Genomic DNA, 6,973 nt, shown 5'->3' with positions numbered 1-6,973 from the left:
GTCCCATGTCTTGATCTTATTCATATAGATTCTTCATTTAATCCGTAAAATGTCCCTAAATGTTTAAATAGAGAAAAGTTTTAAATCATATATTGTAGAAACATGCTCCCTATTTCACACAGCCTGGAAAACCCTCAGCTGCTTCCGACTCCAAGGACAAGGATTCACTGGATTGAGAATCTTTATCTTACCCAACTTCCTAATTAAGTGTGAATGAACTTAAGGCTCATTAAAGGGCAAGTGACAACCAAGATCACACAGTTAATTAGATAGGAAACTGGAATTCAGCCCCCAGTCACTGAGAACACGGCTTTTCCAGTGTGCCTATTTTCTGCTCACAAACACATGCAAAGTCTTTTATCTCATCAAACACACCACACCACCTCCCATTTTCTAAGCACTTTATTTCATGAGATCAACGGCAAAGGAAGAGGGGTGGTATTAGGAAAATCACATTAAAGCTTTTCAAGCAAATCTCCATTCTCTGATAAAGAGTTGAAGTTTCTGCCGAAATAGCAGGAAATCAAGTTACCCAAAATGCTTGGTAGGACAATAGTCATGGAATGGTGCTTGTCAACCAACAGTGATCACATAGAAGGCAAAATTCTGACCTTCAGTGGGAAGATGAGTGAATAAATTGTGGCAATATTTGAACTACAGAATCTTTTGCTACTTTTAAAGGCAGTGAAGGAGCTCTTGTCACTAGAGAGCTTATAAGGTCATAAGATCATGTTAAGTGAGAAAAGCACGTTGGAGTCGTGTATAGGATGATATCAACTTTTATCAAATTAATCAAATGACAGCTCTCTGTTTCTGTACTCTTGTATAAACATGGAAAAAGTCATTAAGGGGATACACACCAACTGTTAACATTGGTTTTCATAGCGGTATGGAAATAGAGGGAAGCCTAAGGGAGGTTATTTACCTTCTCTTAAGGCAAGGAATAGACCACTTTCTCCTTAAGGAAGTTATTCTATTTTGAGTTCCAAAAAGTTGGGTGAAAATCATCTTTTGGTGAAAAATCAAAGCATTTTAATTGTCTTTTTAGAAGAAGAACAGTACTTTAAGCAGGTGGACCCAGACACATATGAAAATTCAAGAAGGTATTAATTGTCATGGGCAAATAACTTAAATCCACACCTGCTAATGGGGTCAACTCCTGTTGAGAGAAATCATGGTGAGGGGGGAAGGAGACAATGGGGAGTTAGCAAGTTTCCATCAGAAAGAAAAGTAATACAGATAAAATCAGATAACTCCAACTGTAGGTTAAAGAGGTCAACTCAACAGTGCATCTCTCTTAAGTCAAGGACTAGACCAGATGATCTTGTGGAAACTTTTGTTCTAGGTTACTCACAATTCTCTCCAGACAATGGTGACTTGGAAAAACCTCAGAGAATCAGGTCCAATAATTATGACAAATAACTGAGGGGAAACACCATCTTGTCTTCTTAAGTGTGTCAAAGCTAACCTTCAGGTTTTCTGAAAAAGAAAATGTATAAAATTTATAATACTGAGGTCAAGATTCATTCATTTTTTCACAAATATTATTAAATGCTGACAATTGGTCAAGCAGCTTTCATTTGCAAAGATACAGTAGTGAACAAGACAAAATTTATGTCTTCAAGGTGTGCTCATTAAACAAACAAATAATATAATGACGGGTAGGAATACCCTAATATGGGGCCACAAAGTAAGGCTAAAGGAATAGAGGTGGATGGGTTTTACTTCAAATAAAGTAGGCAGGAAGGATCTTCTGAAGAGCTTATTTAGAGAAGAGGCATGAATCAAATGAGAAAATGAGTCATGTGAAGATTTGAGGAACAGTGTTGAAGACAGAGGGAACAGCAAGCACAAAGGCCTAGACAGGACCAGATTGGTATATGAGGAATAGCAAGAAGGCTGGTGTGGCTAAAGTAGACTGAACAAGGTGCAGAGTTGCAGATGGTGATGGGTCTGTAGACCACTGGAAGGAATTTAGACTTCATTCTGAATGTGGTAGGAGGCTATCTACCAAAGGGATTTGACAAAATAGGAACTTGATATGATTTACATTTTTAAAAGATTTCTCTGGTTATAGTGTGAAGGACAAATTGTAGAGGAATAAAAATTGAAGCTGGCAGACTGGTGAGAAGGCTTTCTCTTTAGTCCATGGTGGCTTAGATTCAACTGTGATAATGAAGGTGGTGAGAAATTCAGATTCAGGGTGAATATTTTCTTCTTTGTCTCCTCTCTCCAATCATTTTCTTCCGTTTCTCTTGATTTATTTTTTCTCTCTACATCACCACTTTCTGACACATATTTACTTATTTATTTGGCTTATTATCTGATGCTCTCCACTAGAATGTATGTTCCATAAGGAAGGGCTCCTTAGCATTTTATTCATTGCTATTTACTCTAGTGCCCAGAACAATATCTGGCACATAGTAAGTTTCAATAGATATTTCTGAAGAAAGTAGTTGTCAAACTGTAGATCACCATTTTGACTCACAGAATAAATTTTTGAAAGTTGGTAAAGACAAAACATGCTGGTGGATTGGATTGGGATGTGAAAAAAAGAGGAACAAGGATGAATTGTAGGTTTTGGGCCTGCGCAATTGGGTGCAATTTACTGATTAAGGGAGAGCAGGTTTTGGGGGCCAAGTATCAGGAGTTTGGGTTTGGACAGGCTAAGTTTGCACAGGAAAAAGTGAGCAGGCAGACATACTCAAGCCTGGAGCTTGGTGGAGAGGCCTGAACTAGAGATGTAAACTGTGGGGTCATGGGTATTAGGTAACACATAAAGCCACAGAACTGCAAGACAGAGTAAGAGCAGGGACGAGAACTCTGAGGGCTGAGTCTTGGGGCACTCAAACTTTTTTTTTTTTAGATTTATTTATTTTTTTGAAAGAGAGAATGACAGCACGAGCAGGAGGGGTGGGAGGAGAGGGAGAGAGAATCTCAAGCATACTCTGTGCTGACCACAGAGCCCGACTTGGGGCTTGATCCCAGCACCCTGAAATCACAATCTGAGCTGAGACCAAGAGTCAGACACTTAACAGACTACACAACCCAGGCCCCCCGGGGCACCCAAACTTTTAGAGACTAAGGAAGGGAGAGGGAACTAAGCAATGCAAACTGAGATAGAGGAGACAGTGAGATAGCAGAGAAACCAGGATGACATCGAGTTCCAGGAGATAGGGAAGGTGTCAGGGAGGGAGTGTGCCATATTTTAAGGATGCTAAGAGGTCCAGTAAGATAGGAATTAGAAGGGATCACTTGATTTGGTAACCTTGATCTATACAGTACATTGATTTCCTGGGACTGCCACAACAAAGTGCCACAAATTAAGATGACTTAAACAACAAAAATTCGTTCTCTTACAGTGCTAGAGACCACAAGTCCAAAATCAGGGTGCCAGCAGGGCCATGTTCTCTCTGAAGGATCTAAGGAAGAATCTCTTCCTGTTTTTTCCTAGACTCTGGTGGTGACTGTCCATCCTTGGTGTCCCTTGGCTTGTCGACTTACCACTCTAATCTCTGCCTCTGTTGTCACCTGGTGTTCTCCCCTCATCTGTCTCTCTCTCTTCTTCTTATAAGGACACCACTCATACCAGATTAAAGACCCATACTACTCCAGTATGATTTTATCTTAACTATTTACACCTGCAACAACCCCATTACTAAATAAGGTCCAATATATTTCTTAGCGGACACACTTCAACCCATAACAAAGTTGAGTTGAAACTCACCTCTAATGACATCTCTGACACCTTTCTTTGGGATCTGCATGGAGGCCCAAACTACCCACTGCCAGCCAATTCTAATCTCTGCTTCCCCTCACTTTGTCTCAGTTTCCAGGGTGCAATCAGCTACCCAGAACCACTTTTCCTGGGATTCATATTTCTGTAATTGTGGCAGCCCAACCTGTGGGGCTGTCTCCCCACCAATGCTGTCCTTTCATGGAACATTGTCTCAACACTACTTTTCAGAGTAGAATTCAAGGATGTGGAAAGCTTCATCTGCAATTCACCAACTCAGAACCTTTCCTTTCCTACCTGAGAAAGCTCAACTTACAAAGTAAGTTGAACTCCTTAGAGAAAGGGGAGTCTTGGATCCCAGGTGATTGTTTTATAGAACACAAAATGACGCTACCATTCTCATCCACCCCACAGATCCCCCTCCAAACATGCATATCAACCATACCCAGCCCAGGGGTTCTCTCTCTCTCTCATACTCTGGACCTTTGGACCTTTTAAAATATCTTTCCAGATTTTCTGACAAAGGATTACTAATAATCATTCAAAAACAACTTCTTGGTTTTGATTTTAGTTTCTGTTATCTTGCAGAAACAGGAGGTGATAGAAAGTGTAGTGAGTGGGGAAATCAAGAGATCTTGGTTAAGTGTGGGTTCTGGAATTGACAAACTATGTGACCTTGGACAATTTATTAAACTACTTTGAGCTTCATATCTCTTGTCTGAAAGTAATTGGTCTAAAATCAATAATCCTCAAACTGTTTTTTATACTGAAACTATATTTTTAAAATGAAAATATTAAGTATTTAGAGGAAAGAATCCCCAAATATCGCACAACTGCATCAACAGGGTTCTGCAATGTAAGTTTATGGTTTGGGTAATCCACCTTTGCAGAATTACCTTTTTTTTTTAAGATTTTATTTATTTATTTGACAGAGAGAGACACAGCGAGAAGGGAACACAAGCAGGGGGAGTGGGAGAGGGAGAAGTAGCTTCCCGCTGAGCAGGGAGCCCGATGCGGGACTTAATCCCAGGACCCTGGGATATTGACCTGAGCTGAAGGCAGATGCTTAACCAGCTGAGCTACCCAGGCGCCCCTGCAGAATTATCTTTTTAAGAACATAAATTTGATAATAACTTTCTCCCACTTAAAACCTTGATGATTTTCCATTGCCTAAAGCAGCAATTTCCCAAATTTCAGTACTAATACATCCCTTTCAAAAGTATTTCTGATGGACCTGCATTCCCCAGTATATGTGTATTTATTTATTAATAAGTTACATACATATTAATTTATTTATTAATAAGTTACATTAATAATCATGTATTATGTGCATTATGAAATATGGACACAATTTTGAATTTTAAACAATGACATGAGGAAAAAGAAGCACTATGTTAAAAATATGAACAAAGTTGGGGGCGCCTGGGTGGCTCAGTCGGTTAAGTGTCCAACTCTTGATTTTGTCTCAGGTCATGATCTCAGAGTCGTGAGATGGAGCCCTGTGACTGGCTCTGCACTCAGCAGGAAGTCTACTTGAGATTCTCTCTCTCTCCCTCTTCCTCTGCCCCTCCCCCTGCTCGTGCTCTCTCTCTCTCTCTCTCTCTCTCTCAAATAAATAAATCTAAAAAAAAATATATGAGCAAGGTTAAAATCACAGGGTGTAAGACTCTCTACCTGGACTCATTTCCTCAATCCTCCATTTATTGGCTGTAGAGATCATTAGTGCTACTCAGTGCTTCTGGCTCTCTGAGACATGGTCGAACTGCACTTCTTGCTTTTCTCTGTAGTTAGACCATATGACCTGCTTTGGCCAATGTAATATGAGCAGGCAGAAGTGATGTGCATCACTTCTGAGTAGGCGCTTTAAGAAATATATGCAGTTTTCCATGTTGTTTCATTTTTTCCCACTTTACCAATTGTAGAAGCACAGGGTGAGATGGGGCTTCCAGCAGCCTGGATTGCTGAGTAGCTGCAATGAGTCCATACCATGACTGTCCCTACAATAAGTAGAGCTGCCCCAATGACTCCTGGAGAACATGTAGTGTGAGCAAGAAAGAAACTTCATTGTGTTGAGTCACCAAGACATGGGGCTTATTGGTTACCAGAGCACTACCTACCCTATCCTGGTTGATACACTCAGCCAGGAAAGTTGTCTATCAATTCTCTTTGTATTTCAATTTCTTCATCATCAAAATCAGGAAGACAATAGTAACTAGCTCATAGGTTTGTTGTGGAACTTAAATAAGTTAATATATATAAAACATTTAGAACAATGCCTGGAACATGGTATGCACTCTGTAAGGGTTAGCTTTATTTATTTCTATTACAGAAGCCCTTTTGTTTTTACAAAAATATAATTAATTAGAACGCTTTTTAAAGCAAGAATAATGTGTGCAAACTCAAGCTAACTGGCACTCTATTTTCAATTTGTTCCAAAAATATTTTAGACAACAGTGTGATGAAACAGTCCTGATAGCCCACTGCAGCTGTCTCCTAATAAAAGGATCTCAAGCATTGTGTCCTCTAGGATTGAAAAGCACACATAAAAACATGATGCAGCTTCCCGAAGAGCCAACTTTTATGATGGTAAATTATTTTAAAAATAATTTTATGCAACATAGATATTATTATGGAGCAGAATACTATATTTTTTGTTTTAAGCATCAGGCTTTAATGATATCTAATACATATAATAGGCTCTAATCACTGTGTACATTCATTCACACTTGTCCCCATTAGTGATCTGTCTTTTGACCCCTGCTCCTTCATCCTTCAAGGAATCTGGCATGTCTCATGATAGAAAACAAACCTCTCTTGTGTAAAATAATTGGGACCAATCACAGCAACTGTGTCCACAAAGAGAAATAATCAACTGGATTTTTGTACCCATCTATGTTTTACATGTGTTCTCAGAATGGAACGAATATACTAGCAGGCAATCCTCCTTTCAGGTGTACTCAAACTTTGGATTACCAAGAAGTAACTTAGTGTTTCTAGAGGTAAATATTTTACCCTAAGGAAAATTTTTTAAAAATTAAGTAATCCCTAAAACTAGAAAATGAAGCCAGTGAGCCTAAATCTAAATGTGTATCCAGTTGGTGGCTAGACCACAAAGAAAAGAACTATTCCAAGTAACTCAAAAATCAGTATTTGGGATATACCCTACAACCAAAAAGAACTGCAAGAAAAATTCTTAAATTGTTTTCAGTTACATTATGGTGTTAGCAGTAGTTTTCA

At 39.1% G+C, this 6,973-nt stretch overlaps 1 long non-coding RNA gene across 1 annotated transcript in view; it reads right to left on the bottom strand.

The window, feature by feature from the left end:
- Window positions 1–466: 466 nt before the first annotated feature.
- LOC135363749 (uncharacterized) overlaps window positions 467–6,973 on the bottom strand; it is a 287,379-nt gene continuing 280,872 nt past the window's right edge. Inside the window, exon 4 of the long non-coding RNA XR_010409805.1 lies at window positions 467–1,479. This is a non-coding gene — a long non-coding RNA (uncharacterized LOC135363749). The remainder of the gene's footprint in view (window positions 1,480–6,973) is intronic.

The sequence above is a fragment of the Mirounga angustirostris genome, unplaced genomic scaffold (genome assembly GCF_029215605.1).
Source record: "Mirounga angustirostris isolate CCGP_5_RB_7025 unplaced genomic scaffold, mMirAng1.0.hap1 SCAF_3, whole genome shotgun sequence".
Classification (NCBI taxonomy): Eukaryota; Metazoa; Chordata; class Mammalia; order Carnivora; family Phocidae; genus Mirounga; species Mirounga angustirostris.
The sequence above is the reverse complement of the archived record's forward strand: the minus strand, read 5'-3'. Positions and strand labels throughout refer to the sequence as shown.